This window comes from Prionailurus viverrinus, chromosome C2 (assembly GCF_022837055.1).
Source record: "Prionailurus viverrinus isolate Anna chromosome C2, UM_Priviv_1.0, whole genome shotgun sequence".
Lineage (NCBI taxonomy): Eukaryota > Metazoa > Chordata > Mammalia > Carnivora > Felidae > Prionailurus > Prionailurus viverrinus.
The window spans coordinates 43,520,646-43,540,128 of record NC_062569.1 but is presented as its reverse complement, the minus strand read 5'-3'; the positions used below and the strand labels follow the sequence as shown (position 1 = coordinate 43,540,128).

The window sequence follows — 19,483 nt, the reverse complement described above, 5'->3', positions numbered from 1 at the left end:
CTTCACATTTCCATTTATATTTTGGTACCAACTTGTCAATTTCTATGAAAAATCTTGCTGGGATTTTGATTGGGATTACATTGAATCTATAGATCAATTTGGGGAGAACTGATATAATTACAATATTTAGACTTTGAACTTATATGCATGCTATCTCTGTATATTAATCTGGGTCTTTGTCAAAAAATGGAAGGGTCTGAAATTTTATCCTACTTATAAGATGATAAGCTGTCCTTCCACAGTTTCATAGAGGCTGGCAGAAGACATGAAATTCCTAGGTCAGAATCAAAGGGCATTATTATGCATGACATAGCAGACGGCATAGACTTTATGGTTGTATCGGTCTTTTAATTTTCCAGTCCCATAGGGAAATGTGAAGGTGTCCCAGTTGGATGCTGGGTACAGAGGTTTGTGTCACAGTTGAGGAATATTGAGTTTAGGAAACTCTCAACCTCATGAGGGGCCTGCTAGCAAATCTGCTTTTGTCTTTGACGTTTGCTTTATTATCCTGGAGGGCAAACAGAACTTTCCTTTGCCACAAAGGGAGATGTCACTTCTGTCTTCCAAGCTGTTTGCTATTTAAACATCTTTGAAAAAATAGTCCAGAATAAGAGCTGTCCTGGGGTGTATAGAAACAGAGGGATCCATGGAGAATTGTCTCTCAATACCTACCCTTTTCTATACCCTCTTGATTTCTGGTGAATTTCCTCATGAGTATGCTACTCTGTTGGTCACTCTGATCAATCTGACTGACAGGGGCTAGGACCAAATCCATTCAATTTATCTAATGTGGCATTTAATTAAGGTTAATATCCACAGGACTCTAAGCAGCATGATGAAACCAATCTGTAACATTGACCTCAGCCATTCCTCCCCAGGGTATGAGACCTAACCAGCTGAAAAAATTCCATAAGCCATCAATGTCTGCTTTAGAAAGCCAGGTGGCTTTCTTCTTCAATTTCAGTATTGACTGTTTCGCTTCACCTGAGGCAATAATACAGTGACAACAGATAACTACTGAACAAACTCTATCATGGCCTGCAAGGAGGGAATCTATGGGAATTCTATCATGCATAACAACCCTGGTCTAAACAATAAACTAGCTAAATGCAAGAGAAAACTCATTCATGCAAGTGAAGTGTTTAGCAATAGTGCTGGCTTCACAAGTTCAGTTGATGATTTACACGTCTCTCTTTTTGGTGAATTCTGCCATGTGATAATAGGCCGCTGTTAGGTTCAGTTTCACATCCTACTGAATTGGCAGTTCTATTGGAAAGGTAGTTTCTTCTCAAAAATCTAACCCAGATTTTCAGATTGAATCTTAGTGGACTTACTTGGCACATGCATCTGCCTATATTTGAAGCAATTCTGTGGTCAGGATGATGGGATGTGCTGATTGGCCAGGCCTAAGTCATTTGACCACTCCTAGAACCTTGGCATACACCCCATGCAAAATTTCTAATACAGCTATTACTGCTGCTATTGCCACCCTTCCCAGGATGAATCTTGAGCAGTCCTCACTTGTATCTGTCACCAGTTCCCAAGTCAAAGTCAAGATCTTAGGCCAGAGTCCCAGTTTCAAGAGAGGCTGGGAAAGTGGGATTCTGAATTTTAACTTTCATAGTGGAGCCTTGTATGGCTCTTTAGCTAGAGTATTCTAGAAACTTAGAGAAGCAGTTCAGATCTGTACAGTTAAAAAGAATTACAGATATACACTAAAGGAGGGCATAATCATTTGTGGATGACTTGTGGTGTTGTACTTGGAACTTTAAACATACTAGAAAATTTATTTGAGTTGATGCTTTGTGAATGCAAGTAGAGGGCAATTAGGATTTCCAGTTAGTAATGAAAATTTTTTTTGTTAGTTGTAATAGTTTGCCCGTAGATATTGAGATTTCTGCTTCCTATCTCATGTTTATACATTTAAATTCTTATTTTTTATTCACAGCTTGGTGACTAATAAGTCCCAAAGCACCTTTGTGTCTGTGTTTCATGTAACGGTGTGAGATTTTGGGAGAGTGTGTAAACTGCCCCATGGTGTTATAATTCATCCTATATGAGGTCTCAGTTTCTGGAAAAGCATTTCTCCAAACATATTCCATGGTGTTAAATAGGAAGGGGTTCTGAGGTCAGATGTGTTTGCTTTACGCTAAAAGAAACAAGCTCCTTTAGTGTAGGGTTCTTAGAGTCTCTAATGTGTATGGTAAATCACCAAAAAGGGGGCTCTGACAGCATTTCCCCAAGTATCTCACAGTAGAGCACTGGGTTGGTTAAGTCTAGTTGAAATTGGAAGACTTAGGACGTTTGCTGCATTCTGGTATGTTTGGTTGTGGTACATTTTCTTCAAAAGCATCACTTAGGACCAGTGATTTTGGGAACACATTTTGGGAAACTTTAGACTGAGATCACAAATGGAATCACATTAACTAAAGAGTTTGGTTTTGTGTATTCTTAGTCTGTTTTGTTCAAGGACAAAGAGTTTATTGTGACTTCAGCATTAAGGTCACTAGGCTAAGTGCTATGGAGCATTCAGAGATGAAAGGGACTTAATTTCTGCTCTTTAAGCCTTGTTGTGCCAGGCATGCAAGTGGTTAGGCACAAATATTAAAGGAGTAGTTTTCTTGACATCTTCCTTCTTTGTTTTAGAGTGTGGATTTAACAATTGGGTAGATGGATGATTCTGGGTAAACTGTTCTCTCAACTTGTGTGATACATAGAACTAGTGGGTGAGGGCTCTTCTTCACTGTTAAGGACAAAATGATATAAGGGAAGAGAGATAAATTAGGGAATGTGTAATTTCTGTTTAATCAGAGAAAATAGTTCTAATGACTTGGACGGGTTCAAGTATTTTGTACATGTATTTGTGTCTGTTGATATTGAACAAGAGGAATTTAATTTAATTTAATTTTTTATTTATTTAAAAAATTTTTTAAACATTTATTTATTTTTGAGACAGAGAGAGACAGAGCATGAACGGGGGAGGGTCAGAGAGAGAGGGAGTACAGAATCTGAAACAGGCTCCAGGCTCTGAGCTGTCAGGACAGAGCCCGACGTGGGGCTTGAACTCATGGACCACGAGATCATGACCTGAGCTGAAGTCGGACGCTCAACTGACTGAGCCACCCAGGCGCCCCCAGAACAAGAGGAATTTTATATAAAAATTACTTGTTCGTAAATCTTGTATCATCATCATCATCATTATCATCATATTCTATCATCAATTGCTAGACCATTTACTATGAAAGGAGAACTTTGGTGCTTTGATTCTGATATTAAAAACACAATAGGATTTCAGATGATAGAGGCGAAGCTCCTAAATGGAGAATTATTTCTGAAAAGTTAGCTTTTTTTTTTGTTTCCATCTAGCAAAAGAAATGATTAGTTCAGTCAAAATTCTGCTCAAATCCTTACCTTAACTGAATTGTCCAGTTGTTTGTGAGGCAGCCAGAATTTCCCTATAACTTGATGGGTGTAACTGATTGATGACCCAATCTGTTGGTATTGCTCCAAGGAGGGCAAAAACAACCAGAAAATGTTATCCAGGTGCACCAATGGCCTGTTAGCTTTGTGTAATTATATTTAATATGCAAATAAGCTGTTTTTTTTTTTTTTATGGATGTGAAGAAGGAGGCTTGTAAATATTTTCTTGGCTGGTTTTTCTCTCTGGCATTTACTGATGTTGATGTATGTTTATACATATGTTTTTAAACATGATTATCATCATTAATGGATGTGGTCTGCATATCTCTGGGGGAATGTTGCTTACTACTGAATTATAGACCAGTATTTTTGAAAGCTGGAAGATAAACAGGACAACTTCACCCCATAAATCTTACCACCTGACTCATCAATTTGAGGTTCCTTGTTGAAACAAGGAAAACATCTTTAATCAAGCAAATATTTGGAAACTGCAAACATATCTCTATTTGGAATTTGGGAGATAATTAAAATGGACAAGTTGTGATTGATTAACTCTTGAAGAATGGGTTAGTTTGAAGGCAGTTGGTTCTCCTTCTATCCTTGTATCAACACTCCATCAACCGGAATTAAGAAAACAGCATAACTAGGCTCCAGCTCCTTGCTGAGGGCAATTAATCAGGACAGAAGAGTAGGGAGGTAGATTGGAATGGTGCCAAATAAATCAACCTGTTTTTGTACCTACATTTATCTTTGTTAATTCTTATAGGCCATCTATCTTAATATTTTGATATGTTAGATTATGGATTTTAGGAAAAAAATCCAAGGTATTTTGAATTATTAAATGAATAAATTAAATTTTATATTTCCATATTAACATCTTTACTTTATTGGAAACAAACTTGTAAGAAGACATACATTTATATCTTTAATTCAAATATGAGAAATGTTTGTTTTTTGCTAGTTTGTAAGGTAGTGGGGAATTATCTTTATTCTTAAAATGCCATAACAAAACATCAAATTGCTTAAAACCTTTTGAGGAAAGGGCAGGTTTTAATAAATAAATGTTAATTAAAATTCTGTATGGGTAGAGAAATAAAAGCATAAAATCAATTCCAAAAAACAAAATGTCGATATTTTCTGACAACCTGTTTAATATTTACCTGATATGAATCTTCAAAAAGGTCTGTGTTCTACTTTGTATGGCTCCAGTTCAATTTCAATTTATTCTTAAAATTAGCTTGGAAGGGCAACCTCCAGGCGCACAGATAATACAGCTGATGCTGTCATTTGGCAGTTTACTTCTAACCACCAGATTGTTTTTTCTGTCCTCAGATTCTGACTCATTGAGACTCTTGTGCTTTTTATTATATTACTATGAGGTCATTTGATAGGCTAACCTATGATGGCCAGTCTGGTTGACATGGTTGAGGGTAACAGGTTGACCACAGATTCTCCTCGAGTCATTTGAAAAAGTTGACATTTAAGTGCTTAGAAGATGATGAGTACAATGGATGTTAGCACTTGGATGTTCACCCTTTGGGAGGGATATATTTTAACGCTGGAATGTTTTACAGTCCCTTTGAAGAACTAGTTATTTTATCACCATACTTTAAAATAATAAGATCCTTCAGAAGACTTTTGAGAATTAAATAGCTAAATTGACACCTTGATTGAGATTTAAAAGAAGATTCAGAATCTTTGATTGTTCAGTTTCCTTTTACCTTGGAAGTTTTGGTCTCCAAACGCAAGGAGGGTTGAAGTTGCTTCACAATTAATGACCTAATTTTGCAGCACTGCATGCTGTTCCCCAACATTGATCTGACTTGGAGGCAAGTCTGTTAAACATGATGTCAGCAGGAATTATTTTGACAGCTGCCAGAAGCAGTAACATAAGGCTCAAGAAGTTTTCATTTTAGAATGTGGTAGCCCAGAATATTCATCTGTGTCTATACTAATGGGCAGTCAAATATGGTAGCAAAGTGTTCAAGAGAAGAAGCCACAAGGAAAGGTAATCCCATTAATCAATCCAAGAAAACATCAGTTTTCTCAGGAAACATTGGGAGGTAAGGCTGAAACACACGACAATATCCTTCCTAATTTCAAATCAGAACAGCAGTATCAAAGGCACATTCTTCCTTCTGATGGTGTCTGGTATTGCTTTATTGCCATGAGTGGTGATTACAAACTGCATGAAATGCCATCCCCGATACATGGAATATTGGCTGTTGACAGGTCCCTCTTCATCTGAGAAGAGTGCCTCTGTGGATGGGCTACAGTTTTCATTTTCAGGATTGATGATCCAGCATCAGATTATATGATAAACTTGCTCAAAGCATGATCTTGTGTTTTCTAACGGTGTTAGAAAACATTCAGTGTCTGCATTTCAGAATGGTAACGCAAGGATAAATCAAATAGCAAATTAAATTTAGGTATGCCATCTGCTGCCTTTGTTTTATGAATTCTAGCCCATAGGACATTGACTGGGCATGAATGTATAAGCCATTGTCTTTTATTGTTGGGCTTACTACAAATATTGGACAAATGTTCATCCATGCTGTCAGTCTTCTTGGAAAGAGTAAAATTCAGCAAAAGTGAAAAATTCTTTTAGTTGTTGTAGGTTTCTTGTTTTAATAAAAATGAACCACAACAGAAGAAAAAACAGCATGTATTCGTTTCTCCAAGTGCAACATCTCAGCAGGCTTTAGGAACTCATCCACAAGGGGTAAATTGTCTAATGCGTAATTGTAAGCAGAACTGTAAAAAGCCATATTAGGCTTCCATGATTTTATTCTCTTCTTCTGGTAAAAGGTCATTACTTCTCCCTGGGCCCCTAATGGTTAAGCCTTTTACAACTTTTTCATTTCCAAGAAAGTTCTTGATTTCTTCTGATGGTGACTCTTATGCCATGTCTTTACTTCACAGTGTTTTCTGTAAGCCATTATGTTTTTTCCAGAGTTTCTGAGGAAATTTTCTTAATACTCTTTAAAAACTTAAATTTTGAAAAGTCTCCACTTTCTTTGAGCACTTTAATGTAAAGTATGAATTTATAGCCAATGAAATTACCTTTTGGTATTATCATTTACATGCATTTTAAACTTTTGATGTCTATGGCTAGTCTGGCTCTCTAGCAGCATTGGCTGAAATTCAGTGGTTACCAGGACCAGTAAGAGCTGCTTTTCAAGGACTTTCGTAGATTTTTAGCTAACACCATAAAATGAGTTCTCTATTTCTGAGGCTAATAAAAGTCTTAATGATATGTGCATCCAACAGATGGGACAGAGGGCTATTTTGGCAGTGGGCAGTTGAAATCTGCCCTCAGTTTGTATAAGGCTCTCACTAAAGTCAATAAAAGGTAATTTTCACACACAATTTAATTCAGAGTATAAAATGTGGGAAGAGTAGCTGGTTTAAGTCCAATGGGCATAAGGGTAGCATTTGGTAAAAGTTTTGTTTGATGGCAAATTTTAACTGACAGACAAGCTGATCAAAAATATAGGATCAGGTCACAAATTGTGGACAATGGAAGGGCCTCAGAGACAGAGGAAGGACACAGCTGAAATAATCATCCCCAACATTTCTGGCATAAGCAGTGATGATTGGGGGAAAAAAAAAAGCTCTTTCTCTCTCTTTTTTATTCCTAGTTTTTTTTTTCCTTTTTGAAACCATGCATTTGCTCATGTTTCTACTTAGCATGCTATCCAACAAACAAAATGTTCACATAAACCAGTAGCATGGTGTGGGAGCATCATAATGGGCATCAGGCAGATCCAGAATATATACTCCAGCCATGTAGGGTCAGGTCTGTGGCTCAGATCTCCTGATGTAAAAGAGAGACTCCATACATTCTTTCTGGTTATGGTGAGGGGATATCATGTTTAATGTAGGTATCATGTTTAATGCAGATAAATGAAAATTATGCATAGGAACCATTAGTGACTGCTTTTTAATGAATTTATTAAATGACTTATTAATGATTTATTCACATTAATAGCTTACATGTGTTTTGGGAATAATAAAAAAAGTCAGTGTGTTTTTAACATGCATTATTTTATCTGATGGCTGGTGATCTCTGAACGTGGTTAAAAGTATGCATGGTAGGTATGAAGAACAGGCATTCTGGCTCATTCATTGTTAAATCTTTGAAGGCAGATACTGTAACTCTATATACCAAGAATATATGTCAAATGAAAAATGACTTTATAGTCATGGAATTGGTAACATTTTGTAGACTACTGTAGGTTTTCTCAATATTACCACTGTTGACATGTTGGGCTGGATAACTGTCTCTTGTGCAGCCTGTCCTGTGCCTTGTAGGATATTTAGCACTTTCCCTTGACAGTGCTGATTAGATGCCAGTAGTAATCTCCCTTACTGCCTCTGACAACCAAACATGTCTTCAGACATTGGGTAATGTCGCCTCAGGGCTAAGTTTCTCCTGTTGGGTCCACTGATGGGATTAGCTGGCTTTCAAATCTAGCTATGGCTTACTTGAACTTTAGTAAGGCTGTAGATGGAGAGGCAAATCAGGAAAAAAGCATATGTGTAGTAGGTTTAGATTAGACATTGTTTTTGGCTTTTTGAGGTCTATGTCGGCATACGTAAGAGCCAATAAAGCATTAAATAACAAGATAGTGTCAGCGACAATAAGGTACTTACATGATGCTAGCATGAAAACGATGCTTGCTCCAGTAGATTATTCTTTGGAACTGTGCAGAACAGAGAGGTTGGCAGCTTCGTAGGCAGCTGCAGTTTTGTGAGATGAAGTGGGACAACTTTACCCAGGACAAAAGAAATTTTAAGCATGGCTTGAGGAGTGGAAGCTGAGATGTGACAAGTGGCCTACAAAGAGGGCAGCAGTTATGAAGTGGGGGGGGGGGGAGGGGCTTTTCTTGAATAGAAGTAATTTGATTTCTTTACTGTTCCATGCATTTGTTCCTTGTGAACATATACAAGGGCTTTCAGGCCCTTAGGGAAACTGAATTCCCTGCACAGTCCAGCTGAGCATAGAGGCTGTGACCATAGTAAATGGGCTGGATGCTTCTTATTGTTCCTCATCATTCCTGAGCTTGAGTCCCTCTATGCTTTCCAGGTGAAGACAAACTAGAACAGGAGGAACTAGGCCTTGTGTATTTATGTCTCCTTTTTTTTTCTTTCGTTATTTAGTGATGATACTATCTCCCAAAAGTGAAGTGAGGAAGAGGGACTCATTTCTTGCTAATTCTTGTCACTTTATGATCCAGGTAAATTATTTTTGTTATCCTTGACATTTTCCCATTGACTGTAGCACATTCTGGACTTTGGCCTGCCTGTGCAAGTACTAGACATCTTCCTTATTGATGTGCTTTTTTTCTTTCATTCTTAACACATATTTTTAAAAGAAAACTCTTTATTTAGAATTTATATTTATTCATTTTGAGAGAGAGAGAACGAGAGAGAGAAAGAGAGCGAGCGAGCACAAGCACACAAGTGGGGGAGGGACAGAGAGAGAGAGAGAGACAGAGAGAGAATCCCAAGCAGGCTCTGCGCTGTCAGCAGAGAGCCCATTGTGGGGCTCGAATTCACCAACCCTGAGATCATGTCATGAGCCAAAATGAGGAGTTGGATGCTTAACTGACTGAGCCACCCAGGTGCCCCTCTTTATTTAGGATTTTTAAAAAAGTAGAAACAATCTTAAAAAGCTAATGTAATTTGCTAATTTCTGAGTTACAGAATTCTTAAAATGTGTAACTCCTTACTAGGTGATTTTAAAAGAGGGTAGTTTCAGGAATGAAGTGAATGGTGCATTTTCATTTAGAACAAGACTGTGCTTTGGTGAGAGTTTGAGTGTGGATGCTGAAGTGCATTTCAGGGTTAGGAGATTATGATAATTGTTGGGAGCCTGCTTAAGTGTTCATATCTTTTTGATAATAGATCTGTTTCAAGTCGTCTTTCGTCATTCCAGATGCCATAGTTGTCCAAACATCCGTGCCTTTGTTCAAGCTCTGCCAACTGCTTGAAATATCTTCCTTTCTGAATTCCAGCTGAAACAATCCTTTACCTCCTTACTAGAGTTCATTGAACCCAGGACACAGTGTTCCCTGCAAACCAGCGCCTCGCCCCCCGCCCCTCCCACCTTTTCATATGTCTCAGTTAACTGGGGTTCCTACAATGAATAGAATGTCATCAAATTGGTGACTTTTTTCTTGTATAGAAAATAATGGTTTATTTTATAAATGATGGTGATTTAGATGTGATGAAATACATTATGAATGTAAATGCCAATGTGTTATCCAAGTAGAAATGTGCAGTAGGCAGTTGGAATTGATGGGGACTTTGGAGAGGTGAATGTGCAAAATCTATTCACCCATTCCAATAACTCCCCAAATCTCAATGCATTATAGCATCAATCCTAAGACCTAAACTGCTGAGAGGTCATGTAAACTAAGGATTGATGAGGAAGTAAATTTACAAAGTTGTGTAACTGTAACCAGAATTCAATTTTAGAACCTTTCTGTTACCCTAGATAGATCCTTAGGTTCCTTTGCAGGCAATCCTTGCTCCCACCCCTAGTTCCAGGTAGTCACTGATCTGCTTTCTATCTCTTAGGTTTTTATTCTCTAGATATTTCAAATAAGTGGAATAATAGAATATGAGTCTTTTGCACCTGGCTTATTTCATTTAGCATAATGATTTTGAGGTTCATCTATAATGTATCATCTATGACTAGTTCATATCTTTTTATTCCTGAGTAATATTTTATTGTCTGAATGGGCCACATGTTGTTTATACCTTCACTAGTTAATGGGCAGTTGGATTGTTTCTACTTTTTGGTAATTATGAGTAATGCTGCTAAGAACATTCATATTTAATTCTTTATGTGGATATGTGTTTTCATTTCTCTTGGGTACCAACACAATAATTTCTTGATCAAACTATGGATTTTTGTCTCAAGAGCGGGATGTTATTCTATAGACATCTTTGAAAATTTCTTTTTACATGGGGTTGTATTGAGACCTTGAGTTATATACCTAAAAATTAAAATACTAATGAGTATGTGAATATGAGAAGTGCAGCTAAAAGGCTGTTAAAATTTACTTGGCATCTGGTACAATTTACTGTCATTCACTGGTAACTACCTCCAGTCTTCCTGTCTGGAATAAAAATGACATATACATTATATTTACTACTCTGCTAATACCATCAAAAAGCCTAGCAATTGTCATTTCCAGACTGTCTGCTGTGAGGTGATGTAGCAATCTAATTCTTTAAAACTGTGTCCTTGAGTGTATCATTTCATCCCTTCTCTTTTTGTCCTTTTATGGTTGAAGGGCATTTCACATTTGAAAACTGGGATGTAGGTTGATTCTTAAAGGGGCTGAGAAGAAAAAAGTAATCTGTTTTAAAACCTTTCTAAATTCAGAACAACATTCAGGGTAGTTTATTAATTTACCAGAGAAGTTAAGAGATTGGAAAATTTTCCCCATCTTGATTTGCTCTGTTTCCTGACTTCATACACTGCAGAGCAATGTAGAGCATAATTCCACATTTGCACATTTTTGACAGTATGAATAGGGAAAATGTTAGGATGACAAATGTTAAAATAACATTAAGAACAACAATACTTCTCAGGACATTTCTACTAAATAGGTAGTGAGTGATTTAAGATTTAGGATATGGTATTCATTCATTCATTCATTCATTCATTCATTCATCACTCAACTAGCCTTTTCTTATTTCCAAAGATATTTATGTAGCATTTACCATGTTCTGGGCACTGAGCTAGGCACCTAGATGACAAATGTGAACAGGTTTATATTGTACATGGTAAAGAAAGAAGCTATTTAGTAGATGATTTTCACAACTAATTAAAAAAAAACTTAATTTGCTTTAGGAGAAGAAATGGCAACTTTTGGTTAATTGATTTAAAGATCTTTGGGACTTCCCTTTGCTTGTTTGTTGGAATAAGTTGCTGGGTATTTTTCCCGAATCACCTGTGGGTTTGGTATTTAGCAGCTTCTAAAACTAGGAAAAAAATGACCAAGAACTAGAAGAATCATTCTCTAAGGTGAAAGTTCCAAGACCTTCAAGAGGAGCTCTTTTGAACGCTATGTCTCTTGTTAAAACCCAAGTAGAAAGGTGTAAATATTGTTCAAAATAAAAATATTAGATTAATTATAAGCACTTTATATGGAATAAAAAGTATGTGCTGTGCCCTACACATTTAAAATTCTTGCACATTTTCTCACACTATTGATATAGTACAAGATGCTTAATGTTTGCTTTAGTTGAATGGGATATGATAATTACTTAGTTAAAAATGGCTACTTGCTTGGGTACCAGATTCCCAGATGAGGCATGATTTAATTTTTAAATTCAGACTTTCCTGAATCACAATGAGCACTCATCACATGACAAGTATGGAATTAAATTTCTTATAAATTAGAGAAAATGCTAGTTTAAGTATTGGGAAGAAAGTCTAGAAACTAATGATCCTATCATCTAAGAGAAAAGCCATTTTCAACATAGGTATTTATCAAGTTATACTTCAGACTTACAAATTCTAATTCAAAGGGGTATGGAGTGGTCCAGTGACCTTGCAAAAACAGTCTTACCATAGTACAATATATGTATTTTCCAAAGTGTTGACATACATAATCATGGTTGAGCCATGATTGGTATTTAGCAGCTTACTTTTTTTTTCTAGATTTTTCTTATATAACATTAACAAACATCAAGTTCCAGTAATGTGATACTGTGATTTATAATAAGAAATATATATTTGGTCTTTGTCCCTGTTCCTGGCACAGAACTCCTAAACCGTTGGAATTGCCTAAGATAAGGGTGATAAATATGTCTTGATACTCAAAACAAGCCCCTTTCAATCTGAATTTAAGTTAATGAGGTGGCTTTTGGAATGCACCTAAGGATGGGGGCTGGTTGCCAGGGGGTTCACTAGAGGATTGGAACTTTCAGTCCCATCTCCCTGACCTTTTTTGGAGGGAAGAGAGGCTGGAGGTTGAATCAGTCTCCAATGGACAAAGATTTAATCAGTTGTGCCTTTATAATGAAGCCTTCATAAAACCCCAAAGGGTTGAGGTTTGGAGCACATGTGGAGATTCAGGGAGAATGGCCTGACCAGAGAGCTTGGAAGTTCTGATCCCTTTCCCACATACCTTGCCCTATGTATGTCTTCCATCTGGCTGTTCCTGAGTTATATCCTTTTATAACAAACCAGTAATCTAGTATGTACAGTGTTTCTCTGAGTCCTGTGAGCAATTTTAGCAAATTAATGGAGCCCAAGGAGAGGGGCATAGGAACCTCTGGTCTATAGCCAGTTGGCCAGAAGCACAGGTGAGAGCCTGGACTTAGAATTGGTGTGGGGCAATCTTGTGGGGCTGAGCCCCTAACCTAGCCTTGGTTCTAGCCCCCTAGGACCACAGTGGGATCTGATGTTATCTCCAAGTAGATAGTGTCAGAATTGAGTTAAATTGTAGGACACCCAGCTGGTGTCACAGAAAATTGCTTGGTGGTATTAGCAACACACACACACACACACACACACACACACACACACACACCAGAAATGTCAACCAGTGCCAAACTAGTAATTGCGCTTTAAAGATTCCTTATTTGTCAGTATAGCTTTTAAATAGAAAAAAATTGCATTTGGTACTGAAATATTAGAATAGAGATACAGCTATGTTCGTCGTCTTCTGGGAATAGGATCAGAGAGATCGGAGCTCCATAAATACGCCTCTACAACCACAGGCCCATTGGAGAAAGTGGGGGTTTTGAATACCAAAGGAAACAGGCCCTAAGGAACACTCAGCCTCCTGTTTTCTCCTGGTGCTGTGCATATGCTGATGGTGGCCAGGTGGAGGATTTGGCTAGCCCAACTAATTGCTTCTGTCTGGAGGAATAAGCAAATAGTGCAGTCATAGTGTGCTACCCCTAGATACAAATTAAACAGCACTAAAGTGCACTTAGAAGAAATTAACAAAGCTCCAGAATGGAAAGTGACTTTAAAAAATTCATTCTCTTTTTATTTCAATGTTACGATTAATGGGAAATGAATAAATGAAAAGACCAAGGAGAGAGAGGAAATAGTAAGGGATTATTACCACAACACAAAGCTTTTATAGATATCATATTTGAATGGGCTAAATAAAGGAGATGGGAATTTAAACATTTTTGCAGTTTTAAAGATTACTATTACTTTAAAAAATATTGTTTTGGAAATCCTCAAGCTAAGCCAATATGCTTAGGATTTCAAATTACAGAAATTACAAAATTTAACTTATTCTCTAATAGAAACAATGCTATAGCTGTTTTCCCTCTACGTGGATGTGATTTTTCTTTCTGTGTATCAAGGCAGATGCTACAGTCCTAGGCACAATAAGAGCTGCTTACACTTGAAGTTAAAATCATACTTCTGCTAACTTTGATGTATGAAAAATAGCACAGCATTGGCACACCATTGGTATGTATTTCACTAAGTATAAGGAGAACAAAATAGATTTCGATACAGGTAAACAGCATTCCATATTATATCAAATTCAGCTCTGCTTCCTTTTCATAGTTTGAAAATATGATCTTGTCAGTTGAGTGGGTCAGATACAAACTCTCATCATATTATTTATTGAGAATTTCTTCTATGCCAGGCTCAGTACTAACAACTTAATGTGGATTGCTTATATTGATTTTCATAATTGCTCTTTGAATTACTCTATATTTGAAGAAACTGGGGCTTAGGAAAAGTAACTGCTTAAGGTCACACAATTGGTCAGGAGAGCCAAGATTTGAATCAGAGACATCATGTTTATTTGAACTTGAAACGACAAGCAAGGAGACTTTATGTTGTCTGGGAAGGGATGAGTCATATGAGAAAGAAGTGTGCAAAATTAGGTGTGACTTTGACACAGATGCTTCTTTCTACCTGCCTCCTGATTGATTGGCTCTTCTTCATGGGGAATTATGAACAAAATAATGCAGAATGCTTCATGTCAGAACACTGAAGTAATTGGAATAGTTCTCTCTCTCTCTCTCTCTCTCTCTTTTTTTTTTTTTTGGCTAGACGGCATAGTATTACGTGCTTTTTCCCAATTGGCATTCCTATAAATTATTGTTATTTTTTCAGTTTTCTACCCAGGTGGCTGATTTTTTTGTTGCAAAATTAGTTCAGATGGTCTTATACAAAATTACAGGAAATGTTACACGTGCTTTATTGAAGTGAAATATTTAACATTTAATGAATTCCTTTGCCTCATTGGTAACTCTATTCAGTACAATTTAAAAATAAATTTCATTTATGAGTCTCTTGTTTTCCTATTGTTTCCGTGTTTATTCAGTATTTTAATTTAGCTACTTATTGGAGGACTTAATGGTTTTCTAGATTACTCAGCAGTGGTCCAGAACACCGACCAGATAATTCAGTGGCCTCTAAGAGAATAGTCATATAAGATGCTTCTAGAATATTATTTGAGGAGGAGGGTGGCAAGTATGTATGTGAAATATGATTACATTTTTGAGTGCCAGTGTATGGTTGTGTATTTGAGGTATATGGATGATAGTTTTAAGTGTTTGAGCTTCCTTACAGTCTTTTTGACTGTCCAGAAATGTTTTTAGGTTTGCTAATACCACTTTCTATAATGACATGGGATTAACTAACTAATGCAACCTCAGTTTTCATAGGAAGAACTTGATATTGAAGTGATAAAACTTATGCCTGTAAATAGTCTACTTTGGAGATTGGATAACTTTGCTGGTTGTATACTGAGCAAAGTGAGCAAACGATTGCTGATTTTGTTCTGAACTGTGTGCTGCTTTCTTTCTTTCACTTATGACGAGGAGGCCTGGCCTGGAGCAAGCTGTATCCATCTCCTACTTTGGCTGCAGGTCATGGTGCATTTCCCTCTTTGCCCAAACTTCCACTGTTTGCTATGAGCAGAGCAATTCAAGAGCCTGTTCCTGGGGAGTCTGATCATATGCTGAGTGTACCGAGAGTGGATTATGGAAAGTGAGAAAAGAAAGTGAAGTGCAGGAAGAGAATGGGAGGAGATAGTAAGGAAAGACAAGCTAAGAAAAAATAGAAACTGTAGGAAAAGGGGACAGAGAAGGGGATTAAGAGATTCAGAATAAGTCTGGAGAAAGGAATAGAAAGAAACAGAGAAGATTCATTTTTTTGTACCTTTCTTCTTCTAAATGAGGATTCTCAACCTCGGAACCATGGAGAAATTTCAAGGGGTTCATGAGTTGGGATTTGAAAAAATTACATCCTCGTTTTCTCTCACTTCCCACTGAAATTTGGCATTTTCCTCAACTGTGACTATATGCCAGAAATCATTGTAGTTTTAGCAACATGTTATTTCTTTAATAGAAATAACAAATATTTTCATATCACAATGGAATTATTATAGATATCTTGAAATACTACTTACATTCTCAACTACTTTGAAATTACAGTATTTACTAGAATTGCCTAGATCTTCTTTTTTTAATGCTTTAATAAAAAGCACATATACTATATCATACATTAGGTTTTTAAATATTTTATAACTGTATTTCAATATAATCAGTTTCCTTTTCAATCATTTTCAATTTTATTTTATGTACTTAAAAGTATTATTCTGAGTCTATAGACATCACTGGATACTAAAAGGGTCTATGGCCCAAAAAAGGTTAACAATCTCTGCTGTACAGGAAAACTTCACACGTGAATAGTTCATAGCGGGCCTGGGATGTTTATGCTCTCAGTCTCCAGGGTGGCAGGGCCTCAAACAGCCTTGTCTGTACAAACATTAACTTTATGTATACTATGACATAAGAAAGGTTGGGGAACACTGATCTAAATTACTAAAGAGTGATTTCACTCTTTTAAGACTCTGGTCGTCTGAAGACATCTCAACTCAATTATAGCAGACATGGTGCTCGTGTGGGTGACTGTTGAGGACAGATGGCCGGTTATCCATGTAATCTGTATATCTCATAGAGCGTAATGCTACCAGTCTCTGTAAACATAGGTAGTTACAAAAGGGGTAATTTCTTATTAATGCACAAAACTTTTTGTGAGAGGTTTGACTGGTGACTTTCTCTTCATGTAGTCCCCCCCCCCCTTTTATGTAATATGTAAGGTTGAATTTTAATCCAGAGTCACACTCCAGATGTCACTTAGTCGTCTCTAGTCTAGAAAATGTTTGCAGCCAATGTCTCCTCAATTTTTGAACAATGAAATTATTACAGAAAAGGACATTCTAGTTGATTAGATCGTTGGGTCCTTTTATGGGCTCCTGAATTTTTCTCTGTGCCACTTGGTGTCTGAGTCCCCAACTTTGCCAGTGAAAGGCTTTAAATAAAATGGAATTTTTTTTCCCCTTAAACCATAACCAATAACGATAGTCCAAGGACTGTACTGAAAGTGTCATGCTCAGATGAGCAGTACTGAAGTGTAGAACAAGATCACTAACTGGCCATCGATGACATATCTTGTTTCTTGGTATCTAGGAGACTGAAAATCATTTGGTTTGCTTTATCTAGGCCACAGCTGTCTTGGGCCTGATTCCAATCATTTTGATCTGGTGAGGATTCTTGTTGGCAACATAAATGCAGTTGAAGAGGGGCTGTAATGACACGGTAGTGACAGCTGAAATGCATTTCCTCATTTTGATCTACGTGAATGTTCTCAGTAGTATTGCTGGAGACCATATGCTTATTCCTCTCACACATCTAGGAGAAAATTTTTTTTAAAGGAACCAAAAGTTATTTTTTTTTTTTCTTCATTTAAACTCTGGACAAAGAGCAGTTGTGAGCCAGTGTTGGTTAATCCATCATATTATAAAGTATGAAAATCAATAAATAGAGAACTTCAAATGCCCCTCTGTGTCTCCCCTTCCCCATCTCCAAGGATTTCATTCATCAGGAGAGGCAGCATCACAGCAGATTTGTTAGCCTAATTATGATGTATTTTCTTTTAACCAGTTTGTATGCAATAATTGATCAAAAGTCTTCATAAGAGGCTTCCCAGAGCAATTCATTAGTTCAGTAAAACAATGTGAGGAATAGTTGGAACATGCTTGCTTCATAATCATTTTGTTAGGGGGAAAAAAACCCACAGCAGCTGTAGTTCAGTGTAGATGGCCATCAGAAACAGTTGATTTATCAAAATGAATTGATCTTGGCAGTTTCCATTCTGGGGCTTAGATAGAGCAACACAATTAGAGTTCAGTGCTGTTCACATAGCCAGAACAAAGTAATGTTGGCTCATTTTCCACTACTAACATTATGGGTTACACCATAGATTGAAAATTCAGAATTTATCCAGCTGTACAGATTAATCCACAGAGCTAAGTGATCAATAAATGGAGTAAAAGCATTCCATGCTCACCTTCCTTTGGAAAATGGCAGGTCAATATCTTCTTTTAAACCTGGACCTGCTGTCTTATCCCAAAGCACAGAGCATCAATAGTGATGTAACATACCCTGGCATACCAGGAAAACGATGGATTGAGACAGTTGAAGCTAAACTTGCAAAATGACTCCCCACAACATTCCCCCAGCCTCTGCCCTGGAAATGGATTATTGCTCTGACCCTCCATAAGATAGGGTTGCCCTTTGGGAAACCCTCAATTAATTAGTGCATATAATCCTGATTTTTAACCATAGATCATAGCCTTGTACAGTTGCATGCATCCATAACTTCTGTCCTTTTCCAATACACATACTCTCTCTTCTTAAGAACTATGGTTTGATTGATTTGGTTTAGCAGCTGCCTCCTTACAGCACTTGCCTCCCAGATACACAGATTATATTGATAACTGGCCATCTGTGCTCGACAGTCACCCACACCAGCTCCAAATCTTTTTGGCTTCTATTTCTAAGCTGTCAGTGGGATGCTTGACCCTCAGGTACTGGGAAACAGTCAGAGATGCAAAGAGCTTTGGATTACACACAAGGGATGCAGAGCTGAATGATGCCATGAAAGTAGCCTATATGGTAGTATCACCACCCCCCCCCCCTTAAAATGCAGATAGATTCTGCAAATATGTTAAACTTATTTTCATATTACCTACCTTGTCTTGCCTAAGAGAAAGCAGATTTTCCAGGCCAATGCTCATTTGTTGTTGCCACCAAGCTTTTAAGATCCAAATCAGGCTCTCGCTCACACTGCCAGGAAGAATGCTCAGCTGAATATATTATCTGCTTCCAACATTTCCTCATTCTGGAGACTTTGTGGTTTGCCTAACTGTGTTGCCTTGGGTGCCAAATCTGTTCTGTGGAGACCAATTGGGGAACTTAGCAGAGAGGCAGTGAACTTACTCACTAGGAAAGTCATAGTCACAGGGCTAAGGGAAAACAAACCAAATTCCCACATCCCACAGTGAGAAGTCTGTGGCTTGCTGCTGAAGGCAGGAGTAAAAAGTCTTAGCCATGCTAAGACTGCTTTGAGGTTTGTGTGACTGAAAGAAATTTCTTGAAGGTCCAAGTCTGCTGAGTAGTCCTAGGCCCTGCCTTGACATCCATTCTACTTCAGGTTAAGCAACATTAACTCCCAAGAGCTGCCAAGTTCTTATGATCAGATAGATGTATTCATGACCCATATTGCACTGGAAATAGTATCGGAGATAAACAGAGTAAAGTCTAGAGATTTGATTTGTATACTTTTACTCTGTTTTCTATGAGAAATAGCCATTATTGCACCCTTCACTGTGCAAAAGGCAGACTGATTAAACAAATAATTGAGGACTAAGAACCTGGGCTTGGAGTCATAGCCTGCCTCCAGAGCTAATCTGGGATATCAGCCTCCTCTTTGTCCATGTTCTTAGGATATGGTACACAGGGATTGGTGATTACTGAGCAAGGATGAATTCCTCTCCTTAAAAGTCTTCAGATCATGTGATTTCAGGGTATTTTCAGCATTTTCACCAAATCCCCTGTAGTTAATTAGTAGCTCTTGTTGCTGATTCTCTCTACTCATGCCGTTCCCCAAATTGAAATGTCCTCATGGATCTTGTTTACCACATATATAAAGACATCAGTAATGTCCACCAGAGGAAGGCCAGAGGGAGATAGTGTGGTTTGGGGACAGAGC

The 19,483-nt window shown here is 37.5% G+C and overlaps 1 protein-coding gene across 1 annotated transcript in view; it reads right to left on the bottom strand.

Annotated features, from left to right (window-relative positions):
* CPB1 (carboxypeptidase B1) overlaps positions 1 to 18,540 on the bottom strand; it is a 55,965-nt gene extending 37,425 nt beyond the window's left edge. Inside the window, exon 1 of the mRNA XM_047876559.1 lies at positions 18,465 to 18,540. The gene's annotated coding sequence lies outside the window, so the exon portion shown is untranslated. The remainder of the gene's footprint in view (positions 1 to 18,464) is intronic.
* Positions 18,541 to 19,483: the final 943 nt, after the last annotated feature.